We start from the raw sequence: 17,202 nt of genomic DNA on the forward strand, positions 1-17,202 counted from the left end.
ACCGCTGCAATGTGAACCCAGCCTTAGTGACACTGGCGACGGGGGGTGATCACGGGGTTAAACCTTTATTGGGGGGGTTAGGGGGGTACATTAGAACTAAAGGGGGCTAACTCTAACTGCCCTAACAGTTATTACAGTCACAAATGACACCAATGCAAAAAAAAAAAAAAAAAAAAAAAAAAATGACATTGGTGTCACTGTGACTGGGGGGCAGGGGTAATTGGGGGGGTGATCGGGGGGTAAAGGGGGGGTGTGAGTGTGCCTGGCATGTTCTACTGTGTGTGTGAGTGTTGGTGCAACTTACTGATCCGTTCTCCTCCGTGTCGGAACGAAAAATACCGACACGGAGGAGAGAATACATCACTTCCTCTCCTGTGTTTACATTACAGGAGAGGAAGTGATGTCACCGGGGATTTCTATTCGTCGGGAGCGATCGCGAGGGGGTGGCCATGAATGAATGGCCGTCCCCTCGTCCGGGATCGCTCCCGTACGAATTCCGACCGCCGCAGGCACCGGGCGGGGGCCCGATCGTGCCCCCGACCCGCGGGAGGCAAGGGACGTACATGTATGTCCTTATGCCTGCCCGTGCCATTGTACCGACGTACATCGGCGTGCGGCGGTCGGCAACTGGTTAAATAGGAGCTGCTTGACACAGTAAGGTCCACCAGAAGATCCTTAAAAGCTACACATCATGCCGAGACCCAAAGAAATTCAGGAACAATTGAGAAAGAAAGTAATTGAGATCTATCAGTCTGGAAAGGGTTATAAGGCCATTTCCAAAGCTTTTGGAATCCAGCGAACCACAGTGAGAGCCATTATCCACAAATGGCGAAGACATGGAACAGTGGTGAACCTTCCCAGGAGTGGCCGGCCGCCCAAAATTACCCCAAGAGCGCAGCGACGACTCATCCAAGAGGTCACAAAAGACCCCACAACAACGTCCAAGGAACTGCAGGCCTCACTTGCCTCAGTTAAGGTCAGCGTTCATGCCTCCACCATCAGGAAAAGACTGGGCAAAAATGGCCTGCATGGCAGAGTTCCAAGGAGAAAACCACTGCTGAGCAAAAAGAACATCAAAGCTTGTCTCAATTTCTCCACAACACATCTTGATGATCCCCAAGACTTTTGGGACAACATTCTGTGGACCGATGAGACAAAAGTGGAACTCTTTGGAAGGTGTGTGTCCAAGTATATCTGGCGTAAAAGGAACACTGCATTTCATAAAAAGAACATTATACCAACAGTAAAATATGGTGGTGGTAGTGTGATGGTCTGGGGCTGTTTTGCTGCTTCAGGACCTGGAAGACTTGCCGTGATAAAAGGAACTATGAATTCTGCTGTCTACCAAGAGATCCTGAAGGAGAATGTCCGACCATCTGTTCGTGTACTCAAGCTGAAACAAACTTGGGTTCTGCAGCAGGACAATGATCCTAAACACACCAGCAAGTCCACCACCGAATGGCTGAAGAAAAACAAAATGAAGACTTTGGAGTGGCCTAGCCAAAGTCCTGACCTGAATCCTATTGAGATGTTGTGGTATGACCTTAAAAAGGCCGTTCATGCTCGAAAACCCTCTAATGTAACTGAATTAGGACAATTCTGCAAAGATGAGTGGGCCAAAATTCCTCCAGGACGCTGTAAAAGCCTCATTGCACGTTATCGCAAACGTTTGGTTGCAGTTGTTGCTGCTAAGGGTGGCCCAACCAGTTATTAGGTTTAGGGGGCAATCACTTTTTCACACAGGGCCATGATGGTTTGGATTTTTTTTCACCTTTAATAATAAACACCTTCATTTACAAATTGCATTTTGTGTTTACTTGTGTTGTCCTTGACTATTGTTTAAATTGGTTTGATGTTCCGAAACACTTAAGTGTGACAAACATGCAAAGGAACAGGAAATGAGGAAGGGGGCAAACACTTTTTCACACTACTGTACATGCATACCCATATACGTAAAAAATACGAACTCACCACAAATGGTGCTAAAGAGGATTGCAACGCTCACCCACACCAGTAAGACGCAGCAGCTGAACAACTACCTCTCCAGGAGGGGAGGAAGATCACAAACACAGCAAGGGACCAGCACATAAAGTGGAATATGGGGGTGCACCAGGTAACTATAGATATTGGATATACAGATAATTGCTAAACGAACTTTTATAGTAATAAGCGTATATTGCAGTAAGCATTGCCATACTTCCATATGTAATACGGTAACGGTATAGCCTTAAATTTGCTCATAAGTACTGACGGAGCCTTATATAACAGACAGGCCTGTCTGTAAGACATAGAATGTTTTTAGGGTTTTGTCATCCATCTATCCAGATATATTCAAAGCCATTAATTCAGAATATGGTTAATTTCATTTTAAAAGGTGGACACACATATACATGAATGAGCAAGCCAACATAATACTACCTTTATTTTATCATAAGGTCCTAGAGCCATATGCCTGGAAGAAACCAGCCTATGGGGCCATACACTCGGTCGGCAATGTTGGTAGTATGTCCTATAAAAATAAACATAGTAAGTACGACCATAAGTATAAGCAGGTACTTAAGGCTACAGGCAGCCCCATTGAGGGGGCCTGAGCAATATCACAACTGAACATACCTGAGAAAAAAAAAAAAAAAATGTATTGCTGCCATTGTTCCTACATATGGGATAACCAGTCAGTCCGTGTGCGAGGTAAGCTGGGTGCCTCCATCCCTCAGAGCACCTGGGGATAGGAGTCCCAGCCTCACTGTTTTGTGCACCCCGTCTAAGTGGCGTCAGACGTCACTCACACCGGCCACCAGTATACCGTGCACTGGATACCAGAAGCGGTCCCAGTGCTCGCCACAGGGGCGCGATTGTGGAAGTGCCAGGAGATGTCAGATGGATGGCGCCTCCATGGTTGCCGTGGGGAGACACATGTCCCCTGCTCCTCCTCCTCCTCTGGAACTAAGGCAGACGGGGTGTGACACCCACAGCGTGGGTGGCCACATACACTACAGTGCTGGGCACTACCTATTCCGCACCTAGTCCTAGTGATCCAAAGGATGAACTACAGAAACGTCCCAGCATGTGGCAAGGGGAGAAAAACTCATACAAGAGTAAGAAACCATGCATGTACTAGCCATACTATATAGAAAATGGCAAGAATGCCCTCAGCAGAAAAACAAAGTACTTATATTAAAAGGTGCAGGTACATATGGTCCCTGCTACAAAACTTTATTGTCAAGGTAAACAAACTGTCTTAAATCAATTAACCACTATAGTAACATTATATTGAAAAGGATTGATAGTAAGTTACAACAACAGGCCATATACCAATGCAAATCTGTAATGGGAAAACAATTCCCCACCAGAATCTTGACATATATGTCTATCAGGATGTGTTCATAGACTTAAATGATGTCCCATAGACACGGGTACCTAGTATCCGTACACCCATGGGTAATCATAGGAAATCATCCAGGAATCAAGAGAGCCATCCCACCGGTCCCTCAAAGGAAGCACCTTATTGATTCCTGGTGGTTTGGTTGCCTCCAATCAATGGATTGACAAGACAGCCAATTATGGCGATTACGTTTTTTTATTTTACAAACAAACCTGCATGTTTCACCTGTTTCTATGTATCACACAGAGATGCACAGGGACAACTGAGGAAGAAACACCCAGATTGGACCTGAAAGAGAGCTCCAAACTGCATATAGCTACAGAGGTGAATGACGGCTTGGCCCCTTCCTGACCAAAACCCGGAAAAGTTAGGAGCCAGTTTTTTTTTTTTGTGTGGAATGTAGAGTGGAATGGATTGACAGCTCCCGGGGTAAGGCCACTCATTTTCACCCCCTATCCCTAACTCACAATGGAGCACCCAGTCAATAACTCCAATGAAACGCTGTTACATTAGGGTTATGGGCTGACCAGAAAGAGTAAGGCTGGCAACAGATGGAATTGGCTGGCACTGGCAGGTGGCACTGGTTGCCACTGGCAGGCATGTGGAACTGCCAGATGGCACTGGCAGGTGACACTGGTTTGGAACTGGCAGGTGATGGCAGGTGGCCCTGGTTGGTGATGGCAGGTGGCACTGGTTGGCGGTGGCACTGATTGGTGGCACTGGCAGGTGGCACGTTGCACTGATTGGTAGTGGCAGGTGGCACTGATTAGCGGTGGCAGGTGGCACTGGCAGGTGACACTGATTTTGAACTGGCAGGTGGCACTATTGGCACTGGCGGTGGGACTGGCACGTGGCACTGATTGGCAGGTGGCACTGGTTTGGAAGTGGCAGGTGGCCCTGGTTGGTGGTGGCACTAGTTGTCACTGGCAGATGGCACTGGTTGGTGTTGGCTGGTGGCACTGGCTGGCGGTGGCAGGTGGCACTGGCTGGCGGTGGCAGGTGGTATTGATTGGTGGACACTCGGCACTGACTGACGGTGGCACTGGCAGTTGGCACTGATTGGTAGTGGCAGGTGGCACTGGTGACACTGATTGGTGGTGGCACTGGTTGGTGGTTGCAGGTGGTATTAATTGGTGGTGGCACTAGCAGGTGGCACTGATTGGTGGTGGCACTGACACTGGCAGGTGGCACTGACTGGCAGTGGCACTGGCAGATGGCACTGGTTGGCGCTGGCAGGTTTCACACAGAGCACTCTATTACTGAAATGTAACAGAGGAGCTGTCGGAATTGAGCTTAATGTCGGAATGGGCGGGACCCAGCAGCTCAGCAGCTAAAAAAAACACCAGCCAACGATTGGGCTGCTTAAGAAAAGGGGCGGGCCACATAGACGTAGTGGCCCGCCCAGATCCCTTTGGCTGGTGTTTGATAGCTGCTGGGTCCCGCCCACCCCTGGGTCCCGCCCACCCCGACATCAAGCTGAAATCTGACAGATCCTCCTCTCTCCGTTGCTTGTCAGTTTCACACACTTAGCGTGGCGCCGCTGAGTGTGGAGGAGGACGGCAGTCAGTGTTCATGCGCTGCATGTCTGGGGCATCAATAGTGAGTGGGCTGGTGGCAGCGTAGGCGCCAGGTTGCGATAAATTCTGCACAGAGCAGACGCCCTGTAGCAGTAGATCTTCTATGGGGTGGTCGGAAAGTGGTTAAAGTGCACTTATTGTTTGCTCGAAATATTCATATTCAATGCATGACGATAAAAAAAACCTGTGCACAGCAGCCCCCTTCATACTTAGCCCTTTCTATCAGGCGATGTTGCACGAGAGTCTCGGCTGTCCAAAACTCTCCCTCCTCGTTGGCTGAGCCAGTAGCGGGGCACCATTGGCTGCCACTGCTGTCACTCAAAATGAGGAGGAGAGAGAGAGAGGGGCTGGGGCCGAGCAGCGGCTCTGAGTCTGATTGAACACAGAGCAGTGGCTTGGCTGCTCCCATAGCAAGTTGCTTGCTGTGGGGGCAGGAGTGCTAGTGAGGGACCGGAGAAGAGGAGGATCTGGGCTAATCTGTGCAAAACCACTGCACAGAGCAGGCAAGTATAACATATTTGTTATAAAAAAAAAATGAACCCATTTTCAGATTCTGCACATTAAAGTGATGATGGTCTCTTTTTTTTTTTTTAAACTAGTGTAATGGAACATTTGGCCGACTACATCCACAATACCTCCAATATGATCAGTGAAAACAAGTTGACCAACGCTGTCCATGGATCAGAATTCAGCCAGTTCTGCAGGACCAGCTAAATTTCAATCCATCTATGGCCATTTCCGCTTGACAGAAGTTGATCGTTGGACAAATTTTTTTTAAACCAGCCAGCTGCAGCCGCTGATCAGTGTATTCTGACAGTGGAGTCCCTGTTAGAATACAATGGCACAGTGGGGAGGATTTCTCCATCTACCTTGCATGTTTGGATGGGGAAATCCATTTGTTCCATTTTTATTGATCAACCCCCTGGTTGGTCAAAAATATAATATAATATATATATCTCTCCAAAACTGCAGCTCTTGTGGGATTGTTCTTGGTCTGCAGTGGTCAGGACCTACCAGAAGCAATCCAAAGAAGGAAAACCAGAGCTGAACCAGAGACAGGGTGGTCATGGGTAGCTCACTGATGCTTCTAGGGAGTAAAGCTTGGCCCGTGCAGTCCGAGTCCATAGAATCTACTACCATTGCTCAAATTGTGAAAAAGTGATTGTTGGTTCTGATAGAAAGGTGCCAGAACACACAGTGCATCATAGTATGTTGCATATGGGGATGCATAGCTGCAGATCGGTCATTGTGGCCAAGCTGACCCGGTTCAACAGCCAACAATGAGCATGTGAGCATCAGAACTGGAGTACGGAGCAATGAAAGAAGGTGGCCTTGTGTGATGAATGCAAGAATTGTTAGAGGAACACGTTTGAGGTGTTGCCTCCAAATTCGACAGATCTCAATCCAATCAACTAGGGGATGTGCTGGAAAAACAAGTCAAATCCATGGAGGCCCCACCTCACAACTTACAGGAGTTAAAGGGTCTGCTACTGACAGCTTAGTGCCAGATACTACAGCATACCTACAGAGGTCTAGTGGAGTCCATGCCTCAATGGGTTATGGTGGGTGGCCATAATGATATGGCTGATCGGTGCATGTGACTGTCAAATTCCAAACCAACTCAAAAAAATTGTTTAATGATCACTTATTTTTAAACAAAAAATAAATTTACATTATTAAAGTGGTTGCCGACCAGCCGCCACAGTTTTACTGCGGCAGAATGGCATGGCTGGGCGAAACAAAGTTACCTTACGTCGCTTCGTCTTTTGGCCACTAGGGCCGTGTGCCCAGAGTCGATGCAAGTGCCCAGCGCGATGACCGCTGGGCACCTGTGATCGCTTGTGACAAAGTGAAAACCAAGATCTGTGTGTGTAAACACACAGATCCCAGTTCTCTCAGGGGAGAGGAGACAGATCGTGTGTTCATACCAAGTATGAACTCTGATCTCCCTCTCTCCTCCTAGACAGTCCCACCCCCCCTACAGTTAGAACACACCTAGGGAACATGGTTAATCCCTTGATCGCCCTCTAGTGTTAACCCCTTGCCTGCCAGTGACATTTACACAGTAATGAGTGCATATTTATAGCACTAATCGCTGTATAAATTGTCAATGGCCCCAAAACCGTGTCAAAAAGTGTCCAATTAGTCCACCACAAGATCGTCACCATTACTGGTAAAAAAAATTAAAAAACAAAAATTTAAAAAAAAGCCATAAATCTATCCCCTTTTTTGTAGATGCTATAACGTTCGCGCAAACCAATCAATATACGCTTATTGCAATTTTTATTACCAAAAATACAGATCGGCCTAAACTGTGAAAAAAAAAAAAAAATATAATATATATATATATATATATATATATATATATATATATATATATATATATATATATATATATATATATATATATATATATATATATATATATATATATATATCTCAAAAAAAAAAAAAAAAAAGTAGGATATTCATTATAGCAAAAAGTTATTGTTTTTTCAAAATTGTCGCTCTTTTGTTTATAGTGCAAAAAATAAAAACCACAGAGGTGATCCAATACTACCAAAATAGGGCGTGCTCTGCCAGCGCTGAAGATGGACGCATAGACGCTGAGCTCGTCAGCCTGGGGAGATAAACGGAGCAACTCAGGCTCAATCTGCTTGTCCATCCACAGCCATCCTCACTCCTTAGCAGGGGGAGAACGCAGGGAGCGATGTCCCGAAAGAGCAACAGTGAACACCGTCCCCAAAAACTGACGGCTTTCTTCGTCAAGCCTCCCGCTAAAGGTCAGTGTAACTAAAGATGGCACCAGCGCTGCCGCGACCGCGACCCATGAGGCATACACAGACCTTCCTGATGAAATACAGGGAGATCAAGATGCACTGCTCGCATCCCAGCCACCCAGCCATAGTGCAGAAGCAAACCCGATCACAGGCAGCCCCGCAAAAACCCGCATGAGGCTGTGCTCTCAGCCGTCAACCCCGCTAATTGAGCCCCAGGCTTTCCTCTCCTTCCAGTCTAACCAGGCCCTGCAATCCTCCATGGCCTCATTTCCTACAACAGGTCAGCCTGTGTCAGACACCACCCTTAAAGAGATGCTGCTCTCTCTCCAATCCTCTCTAATGACTGACATTGCATCCCTATTCACCAAAATATCCACTGATATGCACATTATGAATGCAAGAGTGTCACACATGGAGAGTAGCATGGCAGAATGCATCACTACGGTCAACGACCTCATTGACATGTACGATGACAAAAGACGAACAATCCTGGGTACAAGCCAAATTGGCGGATTTGGAGCACAGATCCAGGAGGAATAATATAAAACCGAGAGGTATTCCTGAATCTATCCCACCTCCGGATCTTCCTAAATATGACAAGGAATTGATTCGCACTATCATCCCCGAAATCCCGCCAAGAGACCTCATAATTGATCAAATACATAGAATCTCTAAACCCTCACACCTGGCTGCCTCCGTCCCCAGAGACGTGCTGATGCAAGTACACTTCTTCCACATCTAAGAAAAAATTCTAACAGCCATGAGTGGCCCACTACTCCCTGCGCCATACAACATCCTTCTATTTCCTAACCTAAATATACCTTGCAACTGTGGAGACAACTAAGCCAAGTTACTAAGAGCCTCCACAACCATAAGATACTGTATAAATGGAGACACCCGGCAACACTACTGGTTACACATGAGGGATCGTCCCACACGATCAACAATCTCAACAGTGGCCTACGTCTCCGCCACACCTGGGGAATAATCCTTGACCCCTCCCTGGACAGCACTCCACCACAGGAAATGCAAGGTTCTAATACCTCCTTCCGCCGCACGCACCAAAAGCGCATTGCTTGACCAGATTCAAGAATCTAGCCCTAAACTGGGCCTACATCCACACCCTAAGGATCTTCTCCCCGGCTACCCAATGCAAAACTTTTAGCTACCAAACTCTTGACTAAGTAGCTCCTCAGTGGCATAGCTGAACCATAAGTTTCTCTATACCACTGGCTTACACCTTCCCCACTAGCACAGCTATATTCTGTTTAAAGTTTGGATTACTGTTTTTGACTGTTTCTCGTTGTTAACTGCTATTTTACAACACCTGCTTTGTTACTTCATGGAATCTGTCGACAGATCAAGACCAACGGGAGCCAACAAAGACAACGGAAGACTCCGCTTTCCATTTCCTACCCACTAAGTATTAACAGCTGTCTGAGACACATTCACCTCACCAACAATGTCTGTCACGATTCTTTCCCTAAATGCAAACGGGCTCAACCACCCCGCTAAAAGACACTCACTTTGGAAAACAGCCCAAGAAACCAACTGCGACATCCTGTGTATACAGGAGACGCATTTTGCCATTGAAGCCACCCCGATATGCAAACACACGCATTTCCCACATTCTTTCACAGCATCCTTCACCTCAAAGAAAAGAGGCGCAATGATTGCAATCAAGGATACAGTGACCTTTCATTTGAAACAATCTATAACTGACCCAAACGGTCGATATCTCATTGTGATTTGCACAATTAACAAAACCGACTATACTAGTCAACTTATATGCACCAAACACTGGGCAAATGAGATTTCTCTGCAAACTTATGAAAAAGATCCAGAGAATACAAGAAGGACATTTAATCCCGAGTGGAGATTTTAATTTAGTTCCGGAAATAAAAATGGACTCTAACTCCTCAGCAAAACGTAGAGAACGCCCTCTGAAATCTTTCCTGTATTCTCATTACTTATTTGATGTTTGGCGTTGTCAACATGGAGTGGAGAGAGACTATACCTTTCTCTCCCTGCTCCCTAAAACCTATTCTAGAATTGACCTCTTCTGTACTGACAAATGGCTATTACAGAAGATTAGCAAATCTGTGATCCACACAGCTTCTTGGTCGGACCATGCCCCTATCACTATCTCTATCTCAAAGTCCCCACAACAAAGAAATACCTTCCTGTGGGGAACGAATAATTTTATAATTCAACATCCAGAGTACTCCCCAGTAAAATCGATAAGCAACTGGGAGAATACTTTGACAATAATGTAGGCTCTGTGTCCGATCCAGGAACGGTGTGGAATGCGCACAAAGCGTTTATTAGAGGTGTCTTGATAAAACTATGCTCCCAGCACAAGAAAAAAAAAAAAAAAAAAAAAGAAGAGAGAGAGAACACAGCACATAGACAATCTCATGGCCAAAATTAAAAGCTTAGAAACCCAAATTAAATCGAAAACCCCACCCCGTTGCCACAGCATAGCTACTAGATCTCAGACAAGATCTTAGGTCACACCTTTTGCAATCCTTTGAAAAAGCGCACAGAAAATTCAGAGCCACTTGCTATTCTACCTCCAACAGGGCAGGTAAAGTTCTAGCTAACCGTATTAGAGCCAGAAGAATCAAACACAAAATAGAATATCTATACCCCCCTCACACCAAAGATAAGTTAAGAAACCCCCAGGCTATAGACGATGCCATCAGCATATACTATAGCCACTTATATAACTTTAAACAAGACCCAAAGACACACCAACCCACACTCGAAGAAATTAATACATTCTTAAACCAAACCAGCCTTCCAACTCGAACGACTGACCAACTGATCAGACTAAACAAACCATTCATAGAACTGGAAATTGCAAACACTATCAAGTCCCTACCCCCAGACAAAGCACCAGGACCCGATGGCCTCACGGGTGCATACTTTAAACAATTCTCTCGCCACTTAATTCCCCATCTAAAAGCCATGTTTAATAAAGCAACCTCTGAAGCAAAATTCCCAAATGAATCACTAAAAGCACTGATTGTTACCCTTCCAAAACCGGGCAAAGACCCAGTTGCATCACAAAATTTTCACCCGATATCACTTTTAAACTTAGACATAAAAAACAACAATGAACTTTTCACATACCTAAAGCCGCGTACACACGGGCGGACTGTCTGTCCAACTTAGTCCGCTGAAACACATTTCAGCGGACAGTCCGCTCGTGTGTGGGCTTTAGCGGACTTTTTCAGCGGACAGTCTGGCGGACTACGTCTTTCGGAATTTCCGTAATACAGTCCGTCCAACTTTGGTTTCAGCGGACAGTCCGCTCGTGAGTAGGCAAGTTGGACGGACTAAGTATGGCGCATGCTCAGAAAGGATTTACACGGCCGAAGGTTGCATTGCAGTGTATTGGATGTCGTATTTCTAGTCCCGTCGTACGTGCTGTACACGTCATCGCGCAAGCTTTCAGCGGACTGTCTGTTCATCGTGTGTGGTCAAGTCCGTTCATTCAAAAGTAGGACGGACTGTCCGTCGGATTGTCTGACGGACTTAGTTGGCCAGACAGTCCGCCCGTGTGTACGCGGCTTAAGAGTAAAACATTGTATATTCCATCTACCCGCATCAACATACAAAATCCCATCCCAGACTTGGTCATTTCTGAATAACCCTGAAAAGAAAACGAAAAGGTATCTCCCTGTTTTACAATACCTTCTCTCAGAAAAAAAAAATATTCACCAAATCGAACTCACACCTGTACTGGGAAAAAGACCTTACAAACTTTTCGGAAACACAATGGCAGAACACACTCGTATCTATATATAAAGCTACACAATCCTCCTCCCTTTGGGAACTCACCCAAAAGTTATCATTGCGTTGGTATCCAACTCCCACTAGACTAGTGTCCTTTGGTAAGAAGACACCAGATACATGCTGGAGATGCAATAAAGATAGAGGAGACCTTTTCCACATTATGTGGGTGCGTCCAATCATATTGGAAAGAAATATTCCGGATACTATCAGATATCACATGCCACAAGGTATTACTATCACCAGCATTGGGCTTATTAAACCTAAACAATAGAGAATATTTCTTTCCCCCTCAGAAAAGTGGAGCACCCACAACCTGTTGGCAGCTAGACTAATGCCGCGTACACACGTTCGGAATTCCGGACAGAAAAAAAAGACAGACGAGAGCTTTTCATCGGAAAATGCGACCATGTTTATGCTCCATCTGAATTTTTTTTTTTTTTATATATTTTGTTCTAAAATTTTGCAAACAGGTAATTTTTCTCCTTCATTGATGTAAGCTGATGAGGCTGCACTGATGGGCACCAAGGGGCTGCACTGATCGGCAACAATAAGGCGCCACTGAAAGGCATTGAGAAGTGGCACTAAAAGGTGGCACCAATAGCTGGCAGTGATGGGCACTGATGGGTGGCAGTGATGGGCAGCACTGGTGGGCATTGATAGGCACAGATGAGGGTACCGATTGGCATCCTTCTTCGGGACGAATGTCCCTTGCACATAAGCCGGTGATCGGCTTTTTTTCTCCTCACGTTCAGCGTGAGGAGAAAAAAAAAAAAAAAACGATTACTGAGCTTTTGTTTACACATGTGATCAGCTGTCATTGGCTGACAGCTGATCATGTGGTAAGGGGCCAGGGCTGGCCCCTTACTCGGATCTGTGATCACGCGAGTCTCGGTGACTGCAGGGCGTGTGGGGAGGACATCATATGACGTCCTCCCGGAAATTCAGGTCCGCACTGTGGCCGCCATTCGGCTATAGCGCGGACGCCAAGAGGCTAATTAGGCTTCGGCAAAAAAAAAAAAAAAAAAACAAGGAAGCTGATTGATTTCTAAGCAGAAGTGAGCCTGATTTGGCACTCTCCAGCTTTAGTAAATAAGCCTCATTGTAACGCGTTCCTCTTACTTATGTTGCATGTCTGGGACAAAAAGTGAAGGGGTCAATTTCCATAAACAGACAGCAAATAATACAATTATAGGGCTTTTTTTAAACTTTCCTACTGTATCCATAATAAAAAAAGTTTTGGTTATTCTTAAAGTGGAAGTCCAGTCAAAAATGATTTTTTTTTCCTATTATATGTAAAATATCTTTAACATTATTCATTTTCTATATAGCCAATTGTGTAGCTTAGAAAGTCTAATCATATCCAGACAATCAGCTTCTTCCTGTTCTTCATTCTGCATGGGGGCCTCTCCCTTCCTGAAAAATGTTGTCCTATTTTACAGGCCCCCACCCCCATCCCTCCTCCCCTTTTTAGACAGACATGACTAGACCTGCCCAGCCCCACCCCCATCCCTCCTCTCCTTCTCAGAGCTCCTCCTGTCTTCACAGCCTTGTTTTGGATAGCAGTTTCTCCTGAGAGTGGGGGAGGGTAGGCTTTGGAAGAAAACTGTTTGTTAGAAACTGTAAAATAAATCACAATGCTACATGCTGCAGATTTTCTACAGTGTACAACCACATGGTCGTTTCTGAATGACACTGTGATGGGCACTATGATGGCATGGTGTGGCACACGCCCAGCTGAGGTAGCTACATGCAAGTATGTTGGCTACAAATTAGTTTAACCACTTTCAGCCCGGACCATTTTGCTGGCCAAAGACCAGACCACTTTTTGCGATTCGGCACTGCGTCGCTTTAACTGACAATTGCGCGGTCATGCGACATGGCTCCCAAATAAAATTAACGTCCTTTTTTTCCCACAAATAGAGCTTTCTTTTGGTGGTATTTGATCACCTCTGCGGTTTTTATTTTTTGCGCTATAAATAAAAATGGAGCGACAATTAAAAAAAAAAAAAAAAAAAAACGCATTCTTTTTTACTTTTTGCTATAATAAATTTCCCCCAAAAATATATAAAAAAAAAATTCCCCCAGTTTAGGCCGATACGTATTCTACATATATATTTTTTTGGTTAAAAAAAAAAAAAAAAAAAATTGCAATAAGCGATTGATTGCTTTGCGCAAAAGTTATAGCGTTTACAAAATAGGGGATAGTTTTATGGCAATTTTATTAATATTTTTTTTTCCTAGTAATGGCGGCGATCAGTGATTTTTATTGCGACTGCGACATTGTGGCGGACACATCGGACATTTTTGACACATTTTTGGGACCATTGTCATTTATACAGCAATCACTGCTATACAAATGCAGTGATTCCAGTGTAAATAACACTGGCACTGAAGGGGTTAACCAGTGGGTGGCAGTGTAGGGGTTAAGTGTTCCTAGGGGTGTGTTACTAACTGTTGGGGGCTGGGCTCTCTTTTAGTGAACGCTGATCTCTGCTCCAATCACATGGAGCAGAGATCAGCGTCACTTGTTGCTAGGCAGAACGGGGAGATGCTGTTTACAACGGCATCTCTCCGCTCAGCCGCCCCGTGAGACAATCGCGGGTATGCCTGCGGCGATCGAGTCCGTGGGGCCGCGACCGGAGCGCGCTGCCGGCGGCGCGCTCGCGATGGCAGGGTGGCATTACCTGTACGCCAATATGCCTGTCCGTGCCGTTCTGCCAACGTACATCGGCGTGCGCTGGTCGAGAAGTGGTTAAGACTGTTTCCACTAATGCGACTTGTCATGCGACTTTGGAAAAAGTCGCATGACAAGTCACAGTCCATTGATTTCAATTACAAACGTTCCCATCTATGCAACTTTGAAAAGGTGCCTGCACTACTTTGATACGACTGAGCCAGAGTGAAAAGTTGGATCAAAGCTGCACTCAAAGTCACACAGCTTTGGTGTTGCACTAGTGGAAATGTAGCCCAACTTTACACTCTCTGGATTAAAGTCACATGAAAGCATTGCAGGTACCATTTCAAAGTCATATAGATGGGAATAGGTGTGGAAATATTTGTGGAAACAGAGCCTTAGTCTACCTTTCCAATATTGCGACCTCAAAGTTTCACGATTTAGAGTGCGACTTCGAGTCCAGCTTTGAGCCAACTTTACACTCTCTGGATCAAAGTTACATCAAAAGTCGCATAAAGGCATTGCAGGTACCTTTTCAAAGTTGCTGTTTTTTAAAGTTTCATAGATGGGAGCGGGTACCATCAATGGGCTGTGACTTGTCATGCGACTGTGTCCAAAGTTACGTTTCCACTACTGCAACCACAAATTTACTTGATTTGGAGTGCGACTTTGATGCGACTAAGAGCAGCTTTGATCCAACTTTATGCTCTCTGGATCAAAGTCGCATCAAAGCCTTGCAGGTACCTTTTCAAAGTCGCATAGATGGCAACAGGTGCCGCCCCCCACCTTCTCCTGTGCACAGCTATGCTGTATATGTGCCCCTGTGTGAATGGGGCTTTTTATTTCTAAATTTTCTCATGAATTAGGATGTAATCAGCTCCTCCCATCCTGTATATGCTCACTGGCTACACAGGAACAGTGTCCCTCCCAGGAAGTGATGTCACTAGCTTTCAGCAACCACACCCACACCCACTGGCTGATTTTACTCTCAGAAGGAATGAGAATTAAAGTCATGCCAGGGCACTGGATTCTGCAAAATAAAGAAAGGTAGAAAAACTGGGAGTTTTTCATTTTAAGACTTAAGGCAGAACTTGGCTCACATTATTGATTGCAGGGTGAGAATTTAAGTGTTAGGGGAAAGTTAAAAATTAAAAAGTGGAAATCCACCCTATCATCTTGTATGTCAGGCATCATTAAATGGTGGACCGCAGTCTGGATCCTTTTAGGAGTCACTTCATTCCCGCAGCCTCTGCTGCTGTCATCCTCAAAACAGAGAGGAGTGCGGGAGGCAAAATAGTAACTGAATGCACCGAGTGAGGGAAGCACAGCACAGCATTGGATGGAGGGCGTGAGCAACAAGTGATTGGATGCTGGTTGCTAGACTGCCCAGTATCCTAGCAACCAATCACCTGCTGGTTAGTATGGGAAGCTAACTCATGCAGCTGCTGCCCTCTATCCAATGCTGTGTTGTGCCTCCTGCACTCAGTTCATTACTTTTCTGCACTACTGGGGGTGGGGGGGGGGGGGGGTCTTTTGTTCGCTGACTATCAAGAGGGCAGCGCTATGCAGGGGGGGGGGGGGTAGATTTTTTACATATTTTTATTAAAAATGCTTTATAGCAGAATACAAATTTTTTTTTTTTTTTCAAAAGGTTTGCTCTTTTTTGTGTATAGCGCAAAAAACGAAAAAAAAAACCAAAAAAAAAAACCGCAGAGGTGATCTAATACCACCAAAAGAAAGCTCTATTTGTGGTAAAAAAATAAATAAATAAAAACACAACATCAACTTGTTTGGGTACAGCATCGCACAACCGCATAATTGCCAGTTAACTACTTCAATACAGGGCATTTTCACCCTCTTCCTGCCCAGGCCAATTTCCAGCTTTCAACGCTGCAACATTTTGAATGACAATTGTGGTCATGCAACACTGTACCCAAATGAAATTTTTATAATTTTTTTTTTGGGTGGTATTTGATCACCTCTGCTGGTAGTAGGGATTGGGTTGACCAACAGATTTTTTGTTTGCCAATGTCCAATCCTCCTGCAGGCAAGCAGTACAACCTGACAGCATAGGAGTTTATGTGTCCCCCAATGAATGAGAAGGAAAGCATTTTTTTTTACCTAAAATATAAAACTTTTAGAAGAAAACAGCACTCATTGAAAGCCTTGTTTGTTCCAAAAAAATAAAATAAAATATGCACTATTTCTGTATCAAAAGTGATTGCGGAAATTAATAGACTAATAGCTGAAATGTGAAAATGCCTCTGAAGATAAACAGCTTAACCACTTCGCGCCCGCGCTATAGCCGAAAGACGGCTACAGTGCGGACGCCAATTGCCGGGAGGGTGTCCCTGGACATCCTCCTGTTTACTCCAGCAAGCGCGCATTGGGGAAGTTCTGTTGCAGCCGTGTCCCTTGGACACAGCCAGTCACAGATCGCTTTACAGTGCGATCGGCGTGTCTGTCATCAGTGCCACTTGTCATTGTCCCGGTGCTCCAGGGCCTTCAAAAGTGTAATAGGTAGTCAACAAGTTAGATGTGTAATTTATGCTCCTAAAACATGTGATGGCGCTCCCTGCATTTTGAGCCTCTCTAAGTCGCTAGGCTGTGGAAAAGTCCCACACATGTGGTATCGTAATTAGGGGTGCAACGGACCGTCACCGATCCGTGATCCGAAGGGGTCACCCCGCTCGGATCGGCACACGCCGCAATCCGCGGAGCGCTCCGTGGTCACGGCCTTAGGAAAGCTAGCTCCGAAGCCATGGCCATCTTTCTACACCCAGGCCGTTTACAATGTGATCGCTCGGTCAAATGAGGGATCGATCACTTGTAAACAAACCAGCGTCATGTCATGACGCCGGTTTCTCTCTCCCCTCTCTGTACAGTGGTGGGGGGGGGGGGGGGGGGGAGGAAGAGATCAGATGGATGCAGTGCTGTGGGCTACATCTGTAGTGCCCACAGCGCTGCTCTTTGATAGCCTACCCTGCC

At 45.6% G+C, this 17,202-nt stretch overlaps 1 protein-coding gene across 3 annotated transcripts in view; it reads right to left on the reverse strand.

The window, feature by feature from the left end:
- SLC35A5 (solute carrier family 35 member A5) overlaps positions 1–17,202 on the reverse strand; it is a 46,903-nt gene that overhangs the window by 23,804 nt on the left and 5,897 nt on the right. For 2 of the 3 annotated variants that reach the window (XM_077480932.1, XM_077480933.1), the window contains exon 2: positions 2,419–2,509. The exons of the other annotated variant lie outside the window; for it this stretch is intronic. The gene's annotated coding sequence lies outside the window, so the exon portion shown is untranslated. The remainder of the gene's footprint in view (positions 1–2,418; positions 2,510–17,202) is intronic. 3 annotated transcript variants of the gene reach the window in all.

The sequence above is a fragment of the Lithobates pipiens genome, unplaced genomic scaffold (genome assembly GCF_037356315.1).
Source record: "Lithobates pipiens isolate NorthernLeopardFrog02 unplaced genomic scaffold, aLitPip1_a1.2 Scaffold_16, whole genome shotgun sequence".
In the NCBI taxonomy this organism is placed as follows: Eukaryota; Metazoa; Chordata; class Amphibia; order Anura; family Ranidae; genus Lithobates; species Lithobates pipiens.